Below are 21,258 nucleotides of genomic sequence, written 5' to 3'. Positions count from 1 at the left end.
TCTAAAACAAAACAGCCCTCTGCTCCCTAACTAAGTAAACAAACCTTCCCAAGCCATTCAGCAACCTGAATTGATTAGTGATGGTGTCACAGGTATTTGACTCTCTCTGAAGGACCTTAAAGTATATTTCATTTTATGCAAAACATAAATCCCCCAAGGCCAACTATACAACAAAGTGCTAAACTCATTTTGGTATGTGCCAACAATATTGTTTCATAATCAAGTACTTGTTTTGATCCCTTAATGTAACTTGCTTGAATATAACTTGCTTGAATACTAATGAGATCCTGGAGGACTGCGGAGGGTCACTATTAAGCAACTTTATAATTTTTCATAGGATCATAGAATGGTTTCTGTTCAAAAGGAGCTTAAAAACAATCTGGTTCTACCCCCCACCCCCCTCCCCCACACACCATGGGCAGGGGCACCTCCCACCATGGTTGCTCAAAGCTCCATCCAACCTCATCTTGAACAGCTCCAGGGTGGGGCATCCACAGCTTCTCAGGGCAACCTGTTCCAGTGGCTCACCACCCTCACAGTAAAGAATTTCTTACCTATATCTAATCTAAATCTCCCCTCCCTTAATTTAAAGCCTTTACCCCTTGTCTATCACAACACTCCCTGATAAAGAGTCCCTCTCCCTTGTAATATTTCCGCATAAGTATGCTATAATTGCATTCTCAATTTAATGAACAGCTTCAACACTTCACCTTGTTTTCTTCCATTCCCCAGGAGCCTAGAGAGGCACCCACAATTCTCTTCATTTTGTTCCTAAGACATTATGTTCCCTCACTTTGCAGAGATGAGCATTGCCTGAGTCTCCCATACCTCAAGTGGGAAATGCATCTTATTGAGATGCTCAGCGTAAAAGGGTGAGAGGTGACTCCCTGTCTCTGTACAGGTGTTTTGCTACAGACCTTCAAAAAACAGAATATTCATGCCAAGCAAATGAGTAGGACATTAGCTTGAATTAGATATATTTTACACATTTCATTATACAGTTTCATTATTGGAAATGAAAAGATAACTGCTTTGAAATAAAAAGGAGAAATAACAGATGGTAACCATGATGGGTGCAAGTGTATGGCCAAAACCCAAACATTGTTGTTCCTGAAAAAAAAAAAAAAATAGAGTCAAACCAATAGGTGCAAAAACACTAAAACACTGATTAGCAAGTACTTTTGGAAGCTGTAGTTGGACATTGTGATAATTACATTATATAGCAAAGTCCAGAAAAAAATCAGCAACACAAAGTATAATCCTAAAATTACAGCACTACGAAGTATGAATTTAAAGGTGCCTAAAATCTGTATATATCTAACTGCTGTCATAAGCCTGAAATTCTGCCTGAGAGATGTGGCAGGACAGAAATAAATGTGCAATCCACAGTAGTAAATTACATTTCAGTTGTAAGAATACAAGTGCCAACATTGTCATATTCTTTGAAATAACTGAAACACAAATAATTTGAGGAACAAAACTTGTGGCTAGCTAGATAGGCCTGCAGAATTCATGGTGCTAGAAAAACCATTCCTCATTCATGGTTTCTGCTTAACCTACATGTATTAATTGGTGCTATACTCAGTTTTTGATGTGGAACCTCAAGTCTTACAAAGAGCAGCACAGTTACAGGGGAATAAACTCCTTAAACTGTTGCCAAGTCCACAACAGAATAAGATCCCAGTATCTCTGGTCTCCTACTCTTTTTAGTTTTGATAGCAATCAGCTTACTGTGGCATTAACCTTTATAACTATTATTTATTATAGTAGTAGTAGTAGTAGTAGTAGTAGTAGTAGTAGTAGTAGTAGTAGTAGTAGTTTAGATACTTGGAAAAGGTAAAAAAGAACAAATCATCCATTAGCTAAAAGACACTAAATTTATTTTGTGTTCGTAGAGCTTAGGGATATGGTTTAGTGGAGGGCTGTTAGCGTTAGGTTGGAGGTTGGACTCGATGACCTTGAGGTCTCTTCCAACCTAGAAAATTCTGTGATTCTGTGATTCTGTGATTCATGTGTGTGTGTGTGCGCACGCCAAGCACAACCAAGGTACAAATAATTTTACAAGAAATATAAATTAGTGCTGGTGTTATATCCATGTTCAGTTACTACACATTTACATAAACTATACTCTGATGCATCAATATGTAATTCCCTTTGAAGAGTTCATTCAAAGTCCAAAACTTCCAAACCATGATGAAGACCAGGAACACAAAATTCAAACTTTAGGAAGTAATAGGGAGAGTTTTAAATACAATTTTAAATTTTAAAATACAATTTTAATACAATTATTTAATACAATTTTAAAAGTGGAGGCAGTGTAAGCCTCCATCTCTGACAGGTTATGTTATTTAGAGCTTTAAAATAAAAGTAGGCTTTAGGTCAGGAACAAGACACAATGCACTTCGTTTATGCCAGATTTTTGCATGTGTACTGGGTCTGGCTGGAATGTTAACTTTCCCGGCAGCAGCCCACACAGTGCCATACTCTGTACTTGTAGCTGGAACAGCAGTGTTATCACACCAGTGTTGTGTCTACTGCTGAGCAGCAGTGGCACAGCATTGGGCCTTTCTCTAACCCTCCTAGGGGGTGGGCAAAAAGTGAGGAGAGAAACATCATTAGGGCAGCTGACCTAAACCAATCAAAGGGATATTCCATACCATGTGGTGTCACACTCAGCAATAAAAGGTGGAAACAGGAAGAAGAGGGGAGGGGTGGGCTCTCGTTGAGAAGACGTTGGTCCTCCTCTCGAACACCGGCTGGGTGCGTTGAGGCCTTGCTTCAAGGACGTGGTCAGTCATCGCTCATTTGTGGGAAGTAGAGAGTAATTTCTTTCCTCTGCACTTCCATATAGCTTTCATTTATTTTGTTTGTTTGTTTTCCTCCCTTTTTCCCCTTTCCCTTTTATTTCCCCTTAGTTAAATTGTTTAGTTCATGGTAGTCTTTATTTAATTCTTATAATTATTTCCCTTTAATTAAATTATCCTTATCTCAACCCGTGAGTTGTTCTTTGCTTTACTTCTCCCCCTCCTCATCTAAAGGAGGGGGAGTGAGAGAGCGGTTGTGGGGTTTAGCTGCCCAGCACGGTAAAACCACCACAGCATGATCTTAGAGAATAATAATTGAGCTCCAAATAAAACACTTGCATTTCAAACAATGACTTAGATGACATGAAATGCGACCTATTTCATGTCAGTGATCTTTCATGTTTATTCAGAAAAGTTTATTCAGCAGTTGCTGCTTGCATTTTGTCATTTTTAGCTTTTATCATGTGCATGCTGCTTGGTGGCTATAGAAAATAAAAGAAAACTAGCCAGTAACTTTGAGATCCATTATTCATGTCTACATCCCCTTTTCTCTCTCTTTTTTTTTTTTTTTTTTCTATCTCTATCTCAAAGATGTTACATATTTGTTTATCTGTCTGGTCTGCTTATTTTTCTGATCTGACGTTTTGAAGACTAGGAGTACAAGTCGTTTATTAATTATTATAGATAAAATTTTAATAATATTTTTAGTGCAATAGTACTTTAGGCAAGACAATAATTTTTATTTTCTTTTTCTTCAACTGTGCTTTAAAGTTCCAGACTGGCCAGGTTAGATTTCTTCGGGGGAAAATCTACTTTCTCATTTGAATCCATGAGCCAGCAGTTCCCTGCTTAAAGTTTAATGGAAGGAGAGAGGTGAAGAACAGATGGAGTGTAGAAGATAGGGGGAGCCAAAACTGTGCCACAGTGCAGCATGCCAAGCAGCAGTTGGGTCGGCTCCTGAACTGCTAATTAGCAAACAATTAAAACAATATACATGGTGGTGTCAGTATTCTCACAGTAGTGGGAATTATCATCTTGTAAGTTTAAATTATAATTTTGATGTTAAGTATTTTATCCTCTTTGAAGAAAATGTTCTTGTGTTATTGCCTTGTTCAGTAAATCTTTCAAGATGTTGCTTTTACTGTTTTTTGCTTAGATAGAAATGTACGTGTACACATCACTTCACAAAGTATGCTGAATGACTAATGTCTGCCTCCAAGAATTTGCAAGATAAATAAAAGATATCAAGAATGACTGTTCAGAAAATAAATGAGATAATGCTAGGAAAAAAAAATAAGAAGAAAAAAAAAATGAAAAAGAGAAAAGAAAAAGGAAGAACAAAAGAGAAACACAGAACAATCAGGGAAAGGGGAGGGCTTTCACTGAGTATTTACTAATGATTGCCTGTAAAATATTGTTGTATGACAACAATGCTGAGGCAGAAGCAGTCACGTCCAATTACTTCTGACTCAGTGCAAATACACTTTTAAACATCCATTACTTTCAAATTTGGGCCCATTTACTTTATCAACTAAACAGAAAAGTACATATTGACTTCAGTGAAGCTAGAACTATCTGCTATATTTTATATAGCAATAATTGTAGAAATGTAGGTTTAAAAAATATCATCTATATTTTTAACACAAAAGATTACAGAGAAAAAAAAAAAAAAAAAGAAAAAAGTAACCTTCTGTTTATTTTTGTCTATGCAATATTTTATGCCAGATGCAGGTATTGCTATGTACATATACTGCATTTTGGCTCTGCTTTAGACTGTCTGGGGAGGGGGAGAGCGAGGAATTATATCTACAGCTCCATTTAGTCCTTCTGTATTTTAATATAGGTATTGAAATAGGTACTAACCCAACCTACAAACCATTTATCCAATATGAACCATCTACTTGTGTAAATTAGGGAACAACTTTGTATTTTAATTGAATACACAGAGAAATCTTCTGGGGCAGCATAACTGCTCTGAAGTACCTGTTTAGCAAAGCAAGACAGCTTTCTCTGAGCATTCTGGAACTGGAACTCTGTGCTAACCATAACAGCATATTATGGGATTTGATTAGAATTAAATGTTAATTACTCAATAATATTGAAGAAAAATCATCTGAAGTACATAAGCTTATTAGTTATGTAAAAGTCATAAAGGAGGTCTACTTATTAGAAGATTTAATTAAGCAAACAGGCCTTCTTGCCAAAGTCAGCTTTCCAGTCTTATGGAACAACAGTCCAATAATAATCTGCTGGGTATGCTTAGGTTTTTGCTGTTCAGTTTTGAGTCTCTGTTCAGTATAGGAGTCAAGAATGTGTCTAAGACCTTAAGAGATTTAATCAAGCTCATTGAGACTTAAATTTAGGTGCATTCTAAACACCCTGCCAAAGCAAGAACTACGTGATATAACCAATGTGGTGTTTAACAGCTGTCGGTACAATTCAACCTTAATTTTAAGCATTTTTTTGAATCTGAAATACTCCAAACTGGACAATAACAACTTTCTGTCTAATTAAGAAACTTATATGGCTTCACCACTTAAGTGTCTGAGCACTGCATGGTCTCTAATACCATGAGATAATAGTGCAACTTCCATTGGTGAACTAAAGCACAAAGAGAATGAAGTGAGACTTGGAAGGAACCTCTGGAAGTCATCTGGTCCAAACTCCCCAACTCAGATAAGGTCACCCAGAGCAGGTTGCCCAGGACCACGTCCAGCTGGCTTTTGAAGATCTTCAAGGAGGAAGACTCCACAGTCTCTCTTCACAATCTCTCTAGGCTACCTGTACCAGTGTGTAGTCTCCTGTATAACAAAAAAAAATATTCCTGATTTTCAGACAAAACCTTCTGTGTTTCAGTTTGTCCCCATTGCCTCTTGTCACAGAATCATAGAATAGGCGTGGTTGGAAGGGACCTCTGAAGATCATCTTGTCCAAATCCCTGCCAAACAGGAACACCTAAAGCACATTGTGCAGGATGGCATCCAGGTTTGGGTTACCTCCAGAGAAGGAGACTCTATAACCTCTCTGGGCAACCTGTTTCAGTGGTCTGTCACCCTCACAGAAAAGAAATGTCCTCTCATATTCAACTGAACATCCTCTGCTTCAGTTTGGGCCTCTTGCCTCTCATCCTGTTGCTGGGCACAACTGGTAAAAGACCAGCTCCATCCTCTTGACACCCTCCCATCAAACATTAATGAGGTCTCCCTTCAGTCTTTTGTTTTCCAGGCTAAACAGGCCCATATCTCTCAGCCTGTCCTTGTACAACAGTCCTATAATAATCTTCGTAGTCCTCCTATGGACCTGCTCAGGTAGCTCCATGTCCCTCTAGTAATGGGGAGCCCAGAATTGGACACAATACTTTAGGTATTGTCACCAGGGCTGAGCAGAGGAGCAGAATCTCCTCCCTTGACCTGCTGGCAACACTCTTCCAAATGCACCCCAGGATACCGTTGGCCTTCTTGGCCACAAGGGCATATTGCTGACTCCTGGTCAGCCTGGTGTCCATGCTTTATGGTCAAAATGCAGACAAATAATAAAAACTTAAAAAAAAAAAAAAAAAGAAACAAAAAATGAAACCATATAAAAACAAACAAAAATAACTCCTACCATTAAAAAATAAAAATAAAAAAGACAGTGAGGAAAGTCTATCGCAGAAAGACTTCTCTAAGTAGCACATCCTTTAGATTAAATCAAATATACCTTCCTTTATTATATACTTTTATAATACTTTTCCCATGCAATATATATACTTTTCTAGTCATAAATGAGTATTGTCTACCTGTGTGCAACTGCAGGTTGAAGTATATTAAATACTACCAGTATTGAGAATGAATTCAGGCAATATAAATACATTAATCCATTGAAAAGGTCTTCAGCTACCAAAATGAGCTGAAAGCTAGATTCAGAATAACCCAAACTACAATAAAGAGTTAGTGTAGAAATGTTAGTACCCCCTTGGTTGTCAGGAATGATAAGAGGAAATAGAAATATTGATTCCCCCTCTCTCCCCCCCCCCTTTTTTTTTTTCTGAAACGTCTATTAAAAAAGGAGGCTATTACAATTCTAGCTTATATTTCCATACAAAAAAGTGTCACCTAGGGAGACTAAATAAGACAAGGATGCTAAATAATAAAACTACTAGACAAGTAAATACTCCTTAGGGAGCTTCACTGTACAACAGAAAATCAGAAGCTGGATTTGCACATTTCTTTCATCAGTACCTCTTCTATTTCAGAAATGAAGGCACGTTCTAATGGACTTGTATGTAATAGGTGGGAAAACAAACATTTCTGATGTCCATGATTTTGACTCTGAAGTAAAGCCAAACCATGTCACATGCTCAGTGTAGACAATGCTACCCTGCCCACTCTAAGTTTCTACTTTTGCGGTTTAATCAGAAAAAAATGATTTAATGCTACCTAGTTTGCACCCAATAAACCTTTACAGTCCTCGTTCTACTATTTTCAAGATGATAATCCTTATTTCTGCTTAATTGGATTGGCTAAATTGTGTTAAATTAATGGCTATTTGTTTCCCTTACAGTTATAAAACAGTTATAAAACATTAGATAATTAGCACATTCAAGATATTTTTACTTGTTTTTAAATACCTCTTCTTGTAGTTCTGTGATACTAAGAATGCATCTGTTTTAGTTTTTAAATAACTGAATATGACATTTCTTACTTCCTTACTCTTGCACATTATTAATGCTGAGGATTTATACCAGTGTTGCTACTGGCACCCTTACATCTTTCAGTCATGCAGCCAGATTCTCTGGTTTCTCTCCAGGCTATTCTCCCACTCACTTCCATACTGACTTTGTCTACAAGACCAGTCTGTCTTACTCTAGCCTGGACGTTCTGTCTTGTTAGTGTTTATTTTTCCAGTGAGTTCATATTAATTTTCAAAAAATGTATTAGATTGTTGAGATACTTGGAAATATGCTCCAGTATCAACAAAAGAGGTTGCCTACTGTGGTGGTTTTACCCTGCTGGGCAGCTAAACTCCACAACAACCACTCTCTCACCCCCCTCCTCAAATGGAAAGGGGAGAAAATACAATGGAAAGGGCTCGAGGGTTGAGATAAGGACAGGGAGATCAGTCACTAGTTATCATCATGGGCAAAACAGACTCAATATAGGATGATAAATATAATTATTGCCTATCTCTAGCAGACTAGAACAGTGAGAAACTGAAAGCAAACTAAAAACACCTTCCTCCCACCTCACCTCTTCTACATCTTCTCCCCGAGCAGCGCAGAGGAATGAAGAATAGGGGCTGCGGTCAGTCCATGGCACTTTGTCTCCATCACTCCTTCACGTTCACTCTCTTCCCTGCTCCATGTGGCGTCCCTCCTACAGGATGCCGTCCTTCCCGAACTGAGCCTTCGGGGGCTGCCCACAGGCTGCAGCTCTTCAAGAACTGCTCCCACATGGCTCCATTCCTTGGGGTCCATCCATCAGGAGCAAACTGCTCCAGCACAGGTCCCCCATATGGGTAGCAGCTCCCCCCAGACCCCCTGCTCCTGTGTGGGCTCCTCTCCACGGGCTGCAGCTCCGGCCCGGGGCCTGCTCCTGCCGGGGCTCTCCATGGGCCGCAGCCTCCTCCAGACTACATCCACCTGCTCCACTGGGGGCTCCTCCATGGGCTGCAGCCTCCTCCACCAGGGGCCTCTCCAGGGGCTGCAGGGGAACTTTTGCTGCCTTGTGCCTGGAGCACCTCCTGCTCTCCTGCTGCACTCCCCTTGGGGGCTGCAGGGCTGCTTCTCTCTCAGCTCTCACCCCTCTCTCCCAGCTGCTGTAGCACAGCAGATTTCCCCTTCCTTCAATCTGCTCTCCCAGAGGCCCACCCAGCATCACTCATGGCTTGGCTCTGGCCAGCAGTGGGTCCCTTTGGAGCCCTCTGGTGCTGGCTCTTAACATGGGGCAGCTGCTGGGCTCTGCTCACAGAGGCCACCCCTGCATGGTTTTAGCACCCACTATGAAAGTTTCTTTATAATTTCTGCCGTATTACCAGCAGTCAGAGCAATTTCTATACAATGATGACATCTTTCATAAATAATCATAATCATAAATATAAAATTATATATTAAGATCAATATAATTCTAATAATTGTTGTTGTTGTTGTTATTATTGCTGTTTTTTAGGGATTTTGATATTTTTTCTATTAATTTTCTAGATTTTCACCCTATTTTCCCATTTGAAATATACCAGAAAAGACAGAATGTTTAAATGTTTGATATGAAGCTCTATTAGGAAATTAATAATATCATATGAATTCTTTACTTTTTCATCTGTATTTCTTTGATTTTTCATTAAGACACAAAAAAATCAACCACAAAAAAAAAATAAAAATCAGTATAGACAACTTAAATGCTACAACCATCAAGAATATTTGCACAGATAAATTTATCACATCTAGAAGTCCGTATTGTTGAAATTATTGTGTGATAATTAAATAATCCTCTTGCATAAAGACTAAATATTGCAAAAAATATAGCATCATACTTATAAAATTTACATATAAATAGATTTGTGTGTGTGATGCTTAATAATCTCCCCTGATCTTTCCTTTCTCATATTAAGCTAATAGTAAAAGTCTTTATGCAAGACTTTGGACACATTTGGACACAGTTCACACGTAAGTGAATCATTTTCAAATTTCTGTAGTGTTTTAGATATTTCTCTATGGAGATCTCACTAGCACATCTCCAAGTAGGGGACTGATGTTCACAGTTTAGTGGAGAAAAGAGTGAAGATCAGAAAGGTTAAAAGCCTGCCTGAGGTAGGAGAATTATTCGATAGCAAAAGTGGGATTGGAATCCACATTTTATAGTTGCCATCTCTTGCCATCTCTGTACTGCATTTGCTGCTGTAAAGAAGCCCTTGCAACAAAGAAGGTAATGTGGTTATATACAGAATGCTACTCTACTGATACTCCTGTTCTTTTGGCTACTACAATGAAAACACTTTTTTTCAGTCCTTATTAAAAAAGAAAACTAAAAATATTTATCTTGTGCTTCTCACCTCAGCATGCATCTATGTTTCTCACATTGCAACTTCAACACATTTGTTAGAATCGTATTTATATCTCCTGACATTTTCCATCATTATGTGTTTGTGTATGTATATGTGCTAATGGGAATGTGATGAAAAACTGCACAGAAAATTAATCTAGCTAATATAATAGAATCATAGAGTTCTATGATTCTAAGATTTCGCATTCTAAGAATGGAACATATTTTACAGTATGATTGTATCAAAGTGAAAAAATGCACAAGAAGATGCATTTGTACCATGCCATTTCCAAGAAGTCCTGAAATATAGGTGCTGAGTCTCTATATAAAAGTAGTGTCCTTTTTAAGGCACTGTAAGTAAATATAGCTATTACTATATAATGTCACTACTTGGAAGTGTACTATAGGGAATAATAATACTTTTCTGAACTCTAACTCATGTGATTAGTTGATAAATATATTACTGTAAGTTATGAACATCGAGATGAATTGCTGTGGTCAATCATTTAAAAAACTTACTTGGATTTCACATGTACAGCTTTGTTTAAAAAATATCTTAAAATTAAAGTCGGTGAGGATTTATCCAACAGTTCTAATTCATGCTGCTTCTTACTTGTCAAAATACAGACAGAACAGCACCTTTTACTTTATTTGACATTTCAGATATAAAATCAGAAATAAATATGAAACTCAATATATCTTTACTATTACCATAAAGTTTTTGAAAGTTAAAAGATAAATTAAAATTATAACAAGCCAATAGGTATCATGGTTCTGTTTTGGCATCTCTGGTGATATTTTAAGTGGTTCTTTTCTTATCTGTCTCTTTATATCAACCTCAGTGGTGTACTTTACTTACTATACATGTAAGAGTATGTATATATATGTATATACACACACGTATACACATGCACACTTTCAGAAAGAGAAATACTGAGTCACAGACCAGAGTGGGAAAGCCATAATTTATTTACATAGTAGGATGAAAAATTTGATTATACTAAGATGCATTATGTCTAGATATTTGTAAAATGTTTTAATGTGTTTCAAAAATACTTTTACATGCTTTACGTTTTATGATCTATGTGATTTAGATGTGAATCATAAAAAGCCTACAGTGATGAAACCATCAATGAATATATAGTAGTGCTCAAAATCAACATGGTGATTATCATTGTAGAGGAACCTATATATAACATTTATATATATCCACTTATCTGTGTACTTAGACCTACCAAGTTGCATACTTTAGACATGATACATTCATCTTATTCTGCCTCCCTCAAAGATATAATGTGCCACAAAAATGCAACCGGTCTCTTCCAGGACCTGTTACACTCTGCAAGACCAGGAGAATGGAGTAGAATAGAGTAGAATAGTTGGAAGATCTAGTAGAATATTTGGAAGATCTTCAAAGATCTTTCAGTCCAACTTTCTGACCACTGCGGGGCTAACCAGAAGTTAGAAGACATTATTGAGGTCATTATCCAAACACCGTTTGAACACTATCATGCATGGAACATGCATAGTAGCTTAATGGGAAGCCTGTTCCAGTGTTTGACCATCATCATGGTAAAAAAATTTTTCCCAGTGCCTAGTCTGAACTTCCCCTGGCACAGCTTTGTGCTGTTCCCATGCATCCTGTCATCAGTTACCAGGGAGAAGAGATCTGTAACTGATACAAAGGGCAGTTCAAGTCAACTTGTGAATTCAAGACCTCACAGCTTAGCCAGGAATGCTCAGTGGTTTACCTGACATTTTATCAAATATCTGTATGAATATGTTTTTGGATTTAGGAGGAGCAGCCCTTAGCATTCTCTCCTTTTTTTTTTTTTTTTTTTTTTTTTAAGTAGGGCCCTACATTGAGAATATTGGACAGGAAATTATGCCATAAGTATTCAGTTTTTCCATCTGCCAGTTTTTTTCATATGATTTCAGTTTAGAAACCCTTGTTGTAGCATTGGACTACAATTTATAGAGGTGTAGAATGGAAAACAGCAGATCTGAATTATGCCTTTAGCATATTTTCAGTCTTTTTTTTTCTAGCAAGAATGAAAAGATCCAATTGGTACCACCTCTGATGTGTATACTTATGTTGTAAGTATAAAGAAATAAGTGAATTGTGTCATGAGATAACATATTCTATAATAAGAGATATTATTCAGAATTCTATCATGTTTGTTGTTGCTGTTTTTCTGTAAAATGGAGTGATAATAGTCCACTTCCCCTTTGTTTTGTTCACTATTTACTTTAGCTTGTATTTTCTAAAATGTAAGGGTAACTTTTAAAGATCTAGGTTACAATAGAAAGTATTATTTGGCTATTTTCAAACCGAGAAAGACAAATATGTAGATTATATGAAGCTACTATTAAGCTCAGAGTATTGTTTACATTGACACTAATATTCAAGAAGCTATGTCTGTAAAATTATTTTATGCATTTATTTTCCATAATTACAATGTGTGATAATTTATGTTAAATTTAACATGAGCATCTTAATGCTTAAGACACACTTTTACTGTATCTATAATACAAAGTCTCATAAAGATTGCACTTAAAACTAAAGAGATTACTCACACTAAGGCCAGTGCTCAAAAATCCTTGCTAGGAATGGCAAAAGGCTGAACCAGTAAGAGATTTCTACATCTTTTCGTACAAGGATCTTTAATACAGGAAGAAATAAAACAGAGGCTTTTAAGCCCCAGGAAGACATTCAGACATGGAACTGACATCTTCCACCTCACTCAGGTTCATTTTTAAACAATGACAACCAGGTACTGCTTATAAGACATTACGGGAAGGTCCTACATTACAATATTATAATACAGTTATGAATATAAAACAAATTATGGTGGAAAATACAGTTACATGACCATATAGTAAGCAGTAAGTCTAAGTGGGAGGCTGGGGACCTAGATTTCCAAAGAAATGCCAGTGAATTATGTGCTGGGGGCCTCACAAGGGGAGAGAAGAGGGAGACAGTCTTCCTCCACCTGCTGGCCACTCTGGTGATGCAGTCCAGGACACAGTAGGCCTTCTGGGCTGCAAGCACGTACTGCCAGCTCATATCAAGCTTTTCATCCACTGCATCCCTCAAGGACTTCTCTGCAGGGCTGCTCTCAATGAGTCCTTCTCCCAGTCTGTACTGAATTATGAACTTTAAAAAGTCTCAGAATTCCCTGACTGATACATTTCTTTCATTCAACCCCAAATTTCTCCAATTGTCCTCTCAGAAAAAATGTGTGTTTTTTTCATGTCCTTTTGTTTGATATAAATGATACACACACACAGCAGAATATTTAAGATGCAAAATAAATAAATAAGTAAATAAACAACAAACAAATAAATCTTCTCTTCAATAAGTTCTCTGTCTTCTTCTGCCTTTTAAGCATTCAAACTTTAAGAATCTTATTCTTACCCTAAATAATAAATCAGTCAATTTAAACTGCAGTCCTTTGCTGGACCTACATAAGAAATCAAGATTCAGACAGTTTTCTGAAGTTTTCCTTCTCAGTTGTCACCAGTCTCCAAATAGATTATCATCTCAACTACTATGATTAAATCTGCATTACTTCACTTGCCGTTTTCATTCATGCTTTAATGCAAAATTACTATCACATCTCTGAATATAAATAATCACAACTGTTACGTGCGGATGATATGCCATGAATTTAATTGTGTTAATTGACCATGCAACACATTTGCTTTCATGAGTCTGTAATCTGATGGCTTATCCAGTTGCTTTTCCTATTGTTCCAACTGCAGAAGACTTGAGATAGTTTTAGTCATCCAAGTTACTGATCTAACTATGTTAAGTACTAACACAATTCCACATGAAGCTGGCAGGAGAAATGGATCCTTGGTAACTTGTGGTATCAGTCTGAAACTAAGAAAATTGTTTTGGTAGAAATTAACTCTGGTCTATATTCTAATAAACTTTTTTTTTTTTTTTTTTTTTTTTTTTTTTCATGTAGAAATTCATAGTCATTGAGAGAATCATAGTGCAGACACTGCCTTCATTACTCAGTCCTTGCTGTCTTACTGCTTTTACAAATACTGTCCTTACTGTATCGCAAGACATTGAGAGTCCATCACTTATAAGCAACAAGTGTTTAGGAGCTCTTATAATAAACTTAATGAATTGTTGCAATGCTTGTTGTATCTTGTGAAACTCAAATTACTGCAGTCTTAGTTGGGAGTATTTCAATCAACAACTGTCATCTATCTAGTTAGGAACACAGCTTAAAAAGTTTAAAATTCAATCTTGATCACAAATCAGAGACAAGTAAGGAACTCCAGCATGTGCTAAAAGAGTGTTAAGTATATAATTCCACTGAAGTCAGTAAGACATACATGCGAAATTTTAGAATGTGCTAAAATATTTTGTTAAACAAGGTCTTATGTATATATATATATATGTGTATTATATCTTATTATATCTATATTATATATCTTATTATATCAATATTATATTATATTATATATCTTATTGTATATATATATTTGATAAATGCCATTTTCCAACATTTTCTTCCTGATGTAATCAATAGAGAAAACAAATCAGCAGTCTTGAGTTTTGAAATATTCTGTGATAAGCTTGTGTGTTTTGAAGCAAGTTATGTATAGTTCATCCTTGGAAAGTGCTAGGATTGACCAAAGGCAATTTAATTTGAAGCATTCACTAGTACCCTCTAAATCATCTTTGAACTATAGCTATAACACATTTAAGAATCCTTTTAGAGTTTCATTAACAACAAACATATAGGCATAGTTGCAGGGGAAAAAAACAAACAAACAAACAAACAAACAAAAAAACTTCACCAGTTCCACTGAATATGTGTGGTGTTACTTTCCATTTACAACTGACTGAACAACAGAAAATGGAGCCTCTCAAACCCCTGCTTTCTTTCATTTCATGAAAAGCCAAAGGAAATACTCAGCCAATTCAGATATCTAAACTGGTCAAATGTTGCTGGCTCAAAACCTGATGATATGAGCAATAAAATGGGCACAATGATGTTAAAGCCAACAGTGTAGTTGTATGCTTGCACTTAATATAAACTCCCAAAATAATCGAAATCAACTCATGTTGTTGAAATATATCTGGGATATAAGGAAGGTATGCTGAAAGAAATAATCATGTATATTTTCCAGTTCACTTAAATAGTTAATATAAATATCACCATCTACTGGCAGAAAAGAAAAAAAAAAAAAAAAAAAAAAAAAAAAAAAAAAAAAAAACATGTAACATAGTTCACAAGTTTGCAGGATCAATAAAGTTAGAGATGTGAATGGAGTCCAGTTTATATAGCTCTTAAAAATCTGCAGAAAAGCTGTGAACTTCTTTGCTGCCTGGCAACATCCACAGATTTTGCCCAAGTTGTTACACGAAAGTGGTGTAGGTTGCTTGCTGAGCAGCTTCACACACTTCAGCAAAATTACCCTGTGTGATCAAGATGCTCATCTCGTTTAACAGGAATTATCTTAATTTGGATTTACAGAAAGCTTTTTCCTACTTACTATTCTCTTTAATCCATATAAAAATAATCTTAATTTATTTCTGAGGTTTATTCCTGTAGCACTAGTTGTTACCAAGTGTTCCTCATATTAGTGTGAACTTTTTTATCTCTAACTTCAATGTGGAAATATTTCTGAGATAGGAATTCTCCTGTTTTCTCAGTTGTGAGGCTAGTTTTCTTAGTAATGGACAGGAGAAAAAAAAAAAACATTAAAAGAAGGGTAGCCTGGATTTTTATTTGCCTTCTGGTATCTGAGTCCTTAATATGTTCTTCCTTTGTGTTTTTAGGCTTTTTGTGTAAACCCGAGGGCTAAGCATTTTGTAATTTTGATAAAAGCTTGGAGTTTCTTGTTCTCCATTCCCTCTAGGAAACAAAGCTTTAAGTAAAACATTAAATAGCACAAGACTTGTGGTAAAATTGTGACAGTTTGCAAGACTCAGCTTGACCTGATTTGGTTTGAAACAAATAAAATAGTTGTGAATAGAAAGATGTCAAAAGAAAAAATAAATAAATAAATAGCAGAATATTACCACAGTTTGGATAACAGAAGATGAGGAGAAAACAAAAGAAAAAAAAAAAAAAAAAACACACACACACACACAAAACTATGATTGAGAAGGTAGCAATAGGGGAATGAAAATACTGTAAATTGAATATAGAGATAGTAGAGCAGGTCTTAGAAAAAAAGGTCAATGACCTGGGAGACATAAAAGTGTCCTCTCCAGAAGGAAAAATGAAAAACCAAGGAGGACATTGTTATGAAAGTCAGAAAAGAGCAAGGTAGAAGTATTGATGGACCTGGAAAGACTAGGAAGTGTAAGGATAAAGTAGAGGCTTAGAAATTTTGCCAGAATTTACACATTGCTTTAGATCTGAGCAGGATTCCTCTAAATAGGGAACATAGCTGGGAAGATATATTTGAAATAAAGTAGGAACAAGAAAATAGATCAGTTTGTTAATGCCTTTACTATAGACTGGGGTCCTGCAACTGTTTTAATATGATAAACTAATAATTTCATACTAGAGGACATCCTAGTAAAGAGGAAGAACTGGTATTGCTGACTATACCTCTTGCTACGATGCTGCTGATGGTGCAGCAGTACTGGAAGACAGGAAGTTCAGCAAAATCTCTGTGTAAGGTGGAGGTGATTACGAAGAAGATCTGAGGTGTTATCTTCAACAGTAGTAACACAAGCAGTAATTCTTCATGCAGTGGCTGCAAAAAACAACATGATCTGTAGGTAGTAGGAAATGGGTGAGCCCAAAGTAAAAGTTTTTGGAAAGGTATATAAAAAGATGTATAAAACATTCAGAAGGGTTGAGGGACTGAAGAATATCAAGACTTTATATGTCATTAGTCCCCCTTAAATCACAAGGCATTTTTCCACAGATTTTAACCCTGCCTTCAGTGTCTGGAAACACAGAGCATACAGCCTGTGTTCAGCGGACATAAGAAGCAGAACCAAATGCTTGTGCTTGAAGTTTATCTTAAGATAATGTCTTAAAGTATTGCTACAGAGTAGATTTTTGCTGCTCTAAGACCTCACTTACTTTTCCATTCTGTTAGACAGACATTGTATTCTTCTGCTTTCAACTTTCTCCCCCTTATTAATTTGGTAACTATCTCCTTTTTCCTTCTTTAGCCAGAGGAGCACTTTAGAACAACCTTAGAGCTTGTAACTGATTCTTCCTGACAACTGCATTAGTACTAAAAGGAAAAAAAATCAGGATGTCTAATGGGACCAACAAATTTATCAGTAGTCCTTTTGGTAAAGAGGTCAGCAGTTGATTTCACAACACTCAATCAAAATTTACAAAAATAACTACCCTTTCTAGAAAACAAACAAACAAACAAATAAATAAAAATATTACATTCAAATCCTCTGCTTATAAAACAAAAATTAAAGCTTTGAAGATTAGCATCTTTCTATCAATTAGCTACTGATGCTGTCTAATTTTATTTAAAATATCGTCTGAGAAAATAAGAATGTGAAAAGACTCTTCCCAATTCCAGCTCGATATCTAAGGTAATTGGCAAATTAAATATCATTCCTTGCAAAGCAAAGCCAGGAAAAATAATTCAGCATCTCAAGCAGTGAAAGACACCTTTTCCCTATTTTATAGAAATGTTGAATGTAGAAATCAGGAAGAAAGGACCACTAGAAATCTGATTTCTTAACTTTCCCAAGCTATACAGTGAAACATCATAAAGAAACACTGAAGTGATTAGGGCACAATCTTGCACGATGCCAACAAATTCCCAGGGCCTTACTCTCACACTTTAGCAATAACAGAACTTCTCATTTCTGTAGCACACCTTTCTGAATCACAGCCTCGAACACATTTCCATACCATCCATGAGTCTAAGCAACAAAGTTATGATACCTAGGTAATTGATTAAGACTGAAGTACAGAAATGATGCACATTGAATTCACATTGTAAGCCACCCTATTTACGTCTATACCCTGTGTCCTGCCCCATGCTCTCATTGCAGTCTAGAATGAGACAACTTACTTTTCAGACAGAGAAACTCACAGAGGGCACTAGGGGGATGGATACATACCTGAATTTTGCCTTCACAGAAGATTTGGACATAATTTCTTTAAGCCATTTGGTTCTAAGAAATTGATTCAAAAGTTTTACACAAGGCAATTCAGACATTTACTTATCTAACTTTACAAACCAGGAATATAGCCAGGGAAGCCTCAGACCTTCACCCTAGAATCCCATGGACAGTGGAGACAAATAGGCATTTTTAGGGCTCAATTCATGTGAACTATTTCAGATTTTTAAGTCATGATGAGATGAATCATGTTCCACAAGTGGCTATTTCTCTTCCCTGAGTATAAAAAGTCACCATGCTGTCTGGCTCAGACATATACATCCACATTAAGGAAAGATATTTCAAGATAGGTGAGATTAATCTTACACATGGAGGCTAAAGATTAACTTTCAAAAAATATATGTGGGCAGGTATCATGGCATGATTTTCCAATATATTTAGATGCTTAGGCACTTTTGAAAACCTCTCTGGATGCCCAACTGCAGTCTTTGATATTTACATACTTCTACCAAATTTGTCTGGAAAAAAAAAAAAAAAAAAAAAAAGTGAAAAAGGTGTGGAGGAGGGTCCACAGGAAGATTATTTTTCATTAAAAACAAAGCAAAGCAAAACAAAACAAGCAACAATCCTACCACCATGCAGACACATACAAAAAGACATAGCAAAATTTTAAATGCTGGACTACCGATCCTATCTATACTAGAGGATGCTAAGCACTTGATAGGATAAAACCCTTACATCCAACTGTTTTCCAAAAGTCTAAAAACTACATGATTCTTTCTGATTTAAAACTTTGCCCAAAGCAATTGAGAAAAATATTCCATTTACAATAAATTCCTGTGAATTTTTGTTGTGCCCACAATTTCACAAACTTAAGAGTAACCAAAACCAGTTCTAGAATATTCAGGAGTTGGACATGTATTTCATGTTACAATTATCTTTTCTAATATAGCACAGAAGTGCAAATAAACAGAAGAAGCTTTTACTTCAGCTGAAAAATAGAGAGATTGCATATTCAGTGTTCAGCAGGAACAGTATGGTTTGGGTAACAAATAAAAACAAAAGCTTGGAAGCACAGATCACTAACTATGAATAGTAACAGAAGTGTGTTGTCTAATCAGCTGCAAACATATTCTTCTAGTAATTACAATACTTTTTTTTTTTTTTTTTTTTTTGTCTTATTTTTAGAACCTGAAACCTCCTGCCATCTTATGAGGAAAATATCCAACACCATTAAAAAAAGAAAAATATTTCTGCAGTATTCAAGTTGCTACCCTGCGCATTGTCTAATGCTGGATTCTCTGGAAGGTCCTTAGATGCTGTAGATTTTCAGATTCCTTTGACAATGTTAATTGACCACTATGATGATTGGAAGACACAGTAAAGGTCTATTCTAAATGTCTCTTTTGACTATAATACACAGTCATAATTATTATAGTACAATGCCATTTTAAGGATGTTTTATACTATTTAACATTCAAAATAAATTTGTAATGTTACATTGTTCTGCTCATTCTTCAAACTGCAGTCATAGTAAATTAATCATACAGTTTGAAGTGGAATATATTAGCTAACATCCAAACAGTGACTGCCTGACATTACTGTCAGCTGTGTATCATTAATATTCTTACTGAGTGCAATGAGGGGTTGGTTGAATGGGTATTAATGGCCTATGTAGATATGGATGAAACAAACAAACAAAAAAGGCTGCTTGTACACAGTTTTTCCAATAGAAAGCATGTATTTATACAGCTGAAAAACTTCAATTTATGTGCAACGGAGAATATGGGTTATCAAAAGTAATGCACCACTGCTACATTGGGGTGATATGTAAGTTGCTGCATTTTTTAATGGAAATTACATCTATAAAATTTATGGTAGGAAGACATAGCTTTCCTGCAATTAACACATGCATACACACAGAGAGTTGTATCCTATAAATATTTATAATCAGAGTTTCATCATTTGACACTATTCTCCATAAGAGCTTAGCTATTTCTATTAGATTCTTCCAGCACTTTAGGGCTTCACAGGTTGTGACTTTTGTGAATTGTTAAACAGCTACTCTGTTATAAAAAGAAAAAAGGTTCTGATGATTAATTACTGTTAGTCACCTGCTGCATTACTATCTGGATGAGAACATTAACATAGTAATCATCGCTGCAGTCTTCTGAATAAAATAACCATAAAATACATGAAATAAGACATTCACAGAGTGAATCACCAATGGAAATGTATGTCTATCAGCTCTATGAGGTATATGATCAAAAGGATGATCTAGACAGAGCCACCAACTCAGCCAAGCATGAAAGCCGGAAAAGTGAAAAAGCCACATGTACACAGAGCAATGAATGACAAATAAAAATAAAAATAATAAATAAATAAATAAACCTGCAGATCCTGCAGATCCAGAAGGCCAAATTATAACATCCTCATAAAGGTGTAACCACCAGTCACTCAGGGTATTTTCTGTTAAGATTGATTCAAAAAGTCTAAAGAAACAGCAAAACAAAAATTACCTACATGAGGTGACATGTTAATTTCTGTGTGGATCAAGGCAAAAGCTGTGACAACTGCAGAGCAAGGAGCAAGGTAAGAAAAAAACGTGTAACTACAAAAGATATGTGCAATTTTGTTCCAAGAGGCCTAACAACTGAATACAGAAATCCACCCCTTAGGTTACAGAAATGGCTTCTCTTGGCTGATGCGCTCCTCTTCAGCTGAATTGCAAACTTTTTAAACTTTCCTGTTTCTTGTATATTGCTACATTTTCAGCTACATTTTGCACATGGAACAAAAAGACACTGATAATCGCAGCCACTCTATAAAAAGGTGGGGTTTTAGCATGAGTAAATTCTGTGTTGTGAATGACAGGAGCCAACTTTGTGGGCAGAGCTTGGTACTTGTGTGAAAGGAGAGGAGAACCAAACACAAAGAGCTCCAGTCCACAGGACCCACTCACTACATCTCCCCTTTTGACTAGAATGGGCAAAGCATTAACTTTCTCACAGGGGGACTGGAACACTGATGAATAGTGTTACAAAAGCACAGAAAACATTTATTTTGTGATTTGACTGAACTGATACACATAACATTTGGTATATTTTTTTATGTTTTAAATGCAAGTCTTTGAGAATGAACAAAATATATTTTTGCCTCTGTTCAAAACCATGCTGGTACATTTTTTCATTTTACTTTTTCTACAAGACCTTGTTTTATTCAGTACATGGAGTGGATAGGTCATGAGGAATGATCAGCTGTTCACTTTTTCTTCATATCCACTTATGCTCATCACTCAATGTATGACCTTTACCTTACATACCATGCATCATCCAAACCAAGCACTGAGCTCTGA

At 36.2% G+C, this 21,258-nt stretch overlaps 1 protein-coding gene across 5 annotated transcripts in view; it reads right to left on the bottom strand.

Annotated features, from left to right (window-relative positions):
• Positions 1–21,258, bottom strand: part of CNTN5 (contactin 5) — a gene marked incomplete at its 3' end in the record, with an annotated part of 695,558 nt that overhangs the window by 594,202 nt on the left and 80,098 nt on the right. The window contains exon 2 of one of the 5 annotated variants that reach the window (XM_084491418.1): positions 16,408–16,555. The exons of the other annotated variants lie outside the window; for them this stretch is intronic. The remainder of the gene's footprint in view (positions 1–16,407; positions 16,556–21,258) is intronic. 5 annotated transcript variants of the gene reach the window in all.

This window comes from Aythya ferina, assembly GCF_964211825.1.
Source record: "Aythya ferina genome assembly, chromosome: 1".
NCBI classification, from domain to species: domain Eukaryota; kingdom Metazoa; phylum Chordata; class Aves; order Anseriformes; family Anatidae; genus Aythya; species Aythya ferina.
The sequence above is the reverse complement of the archived record's forward strand: the minus strand, read 5'-3'. Positions and strand labels throughout refer to the sequence as shown.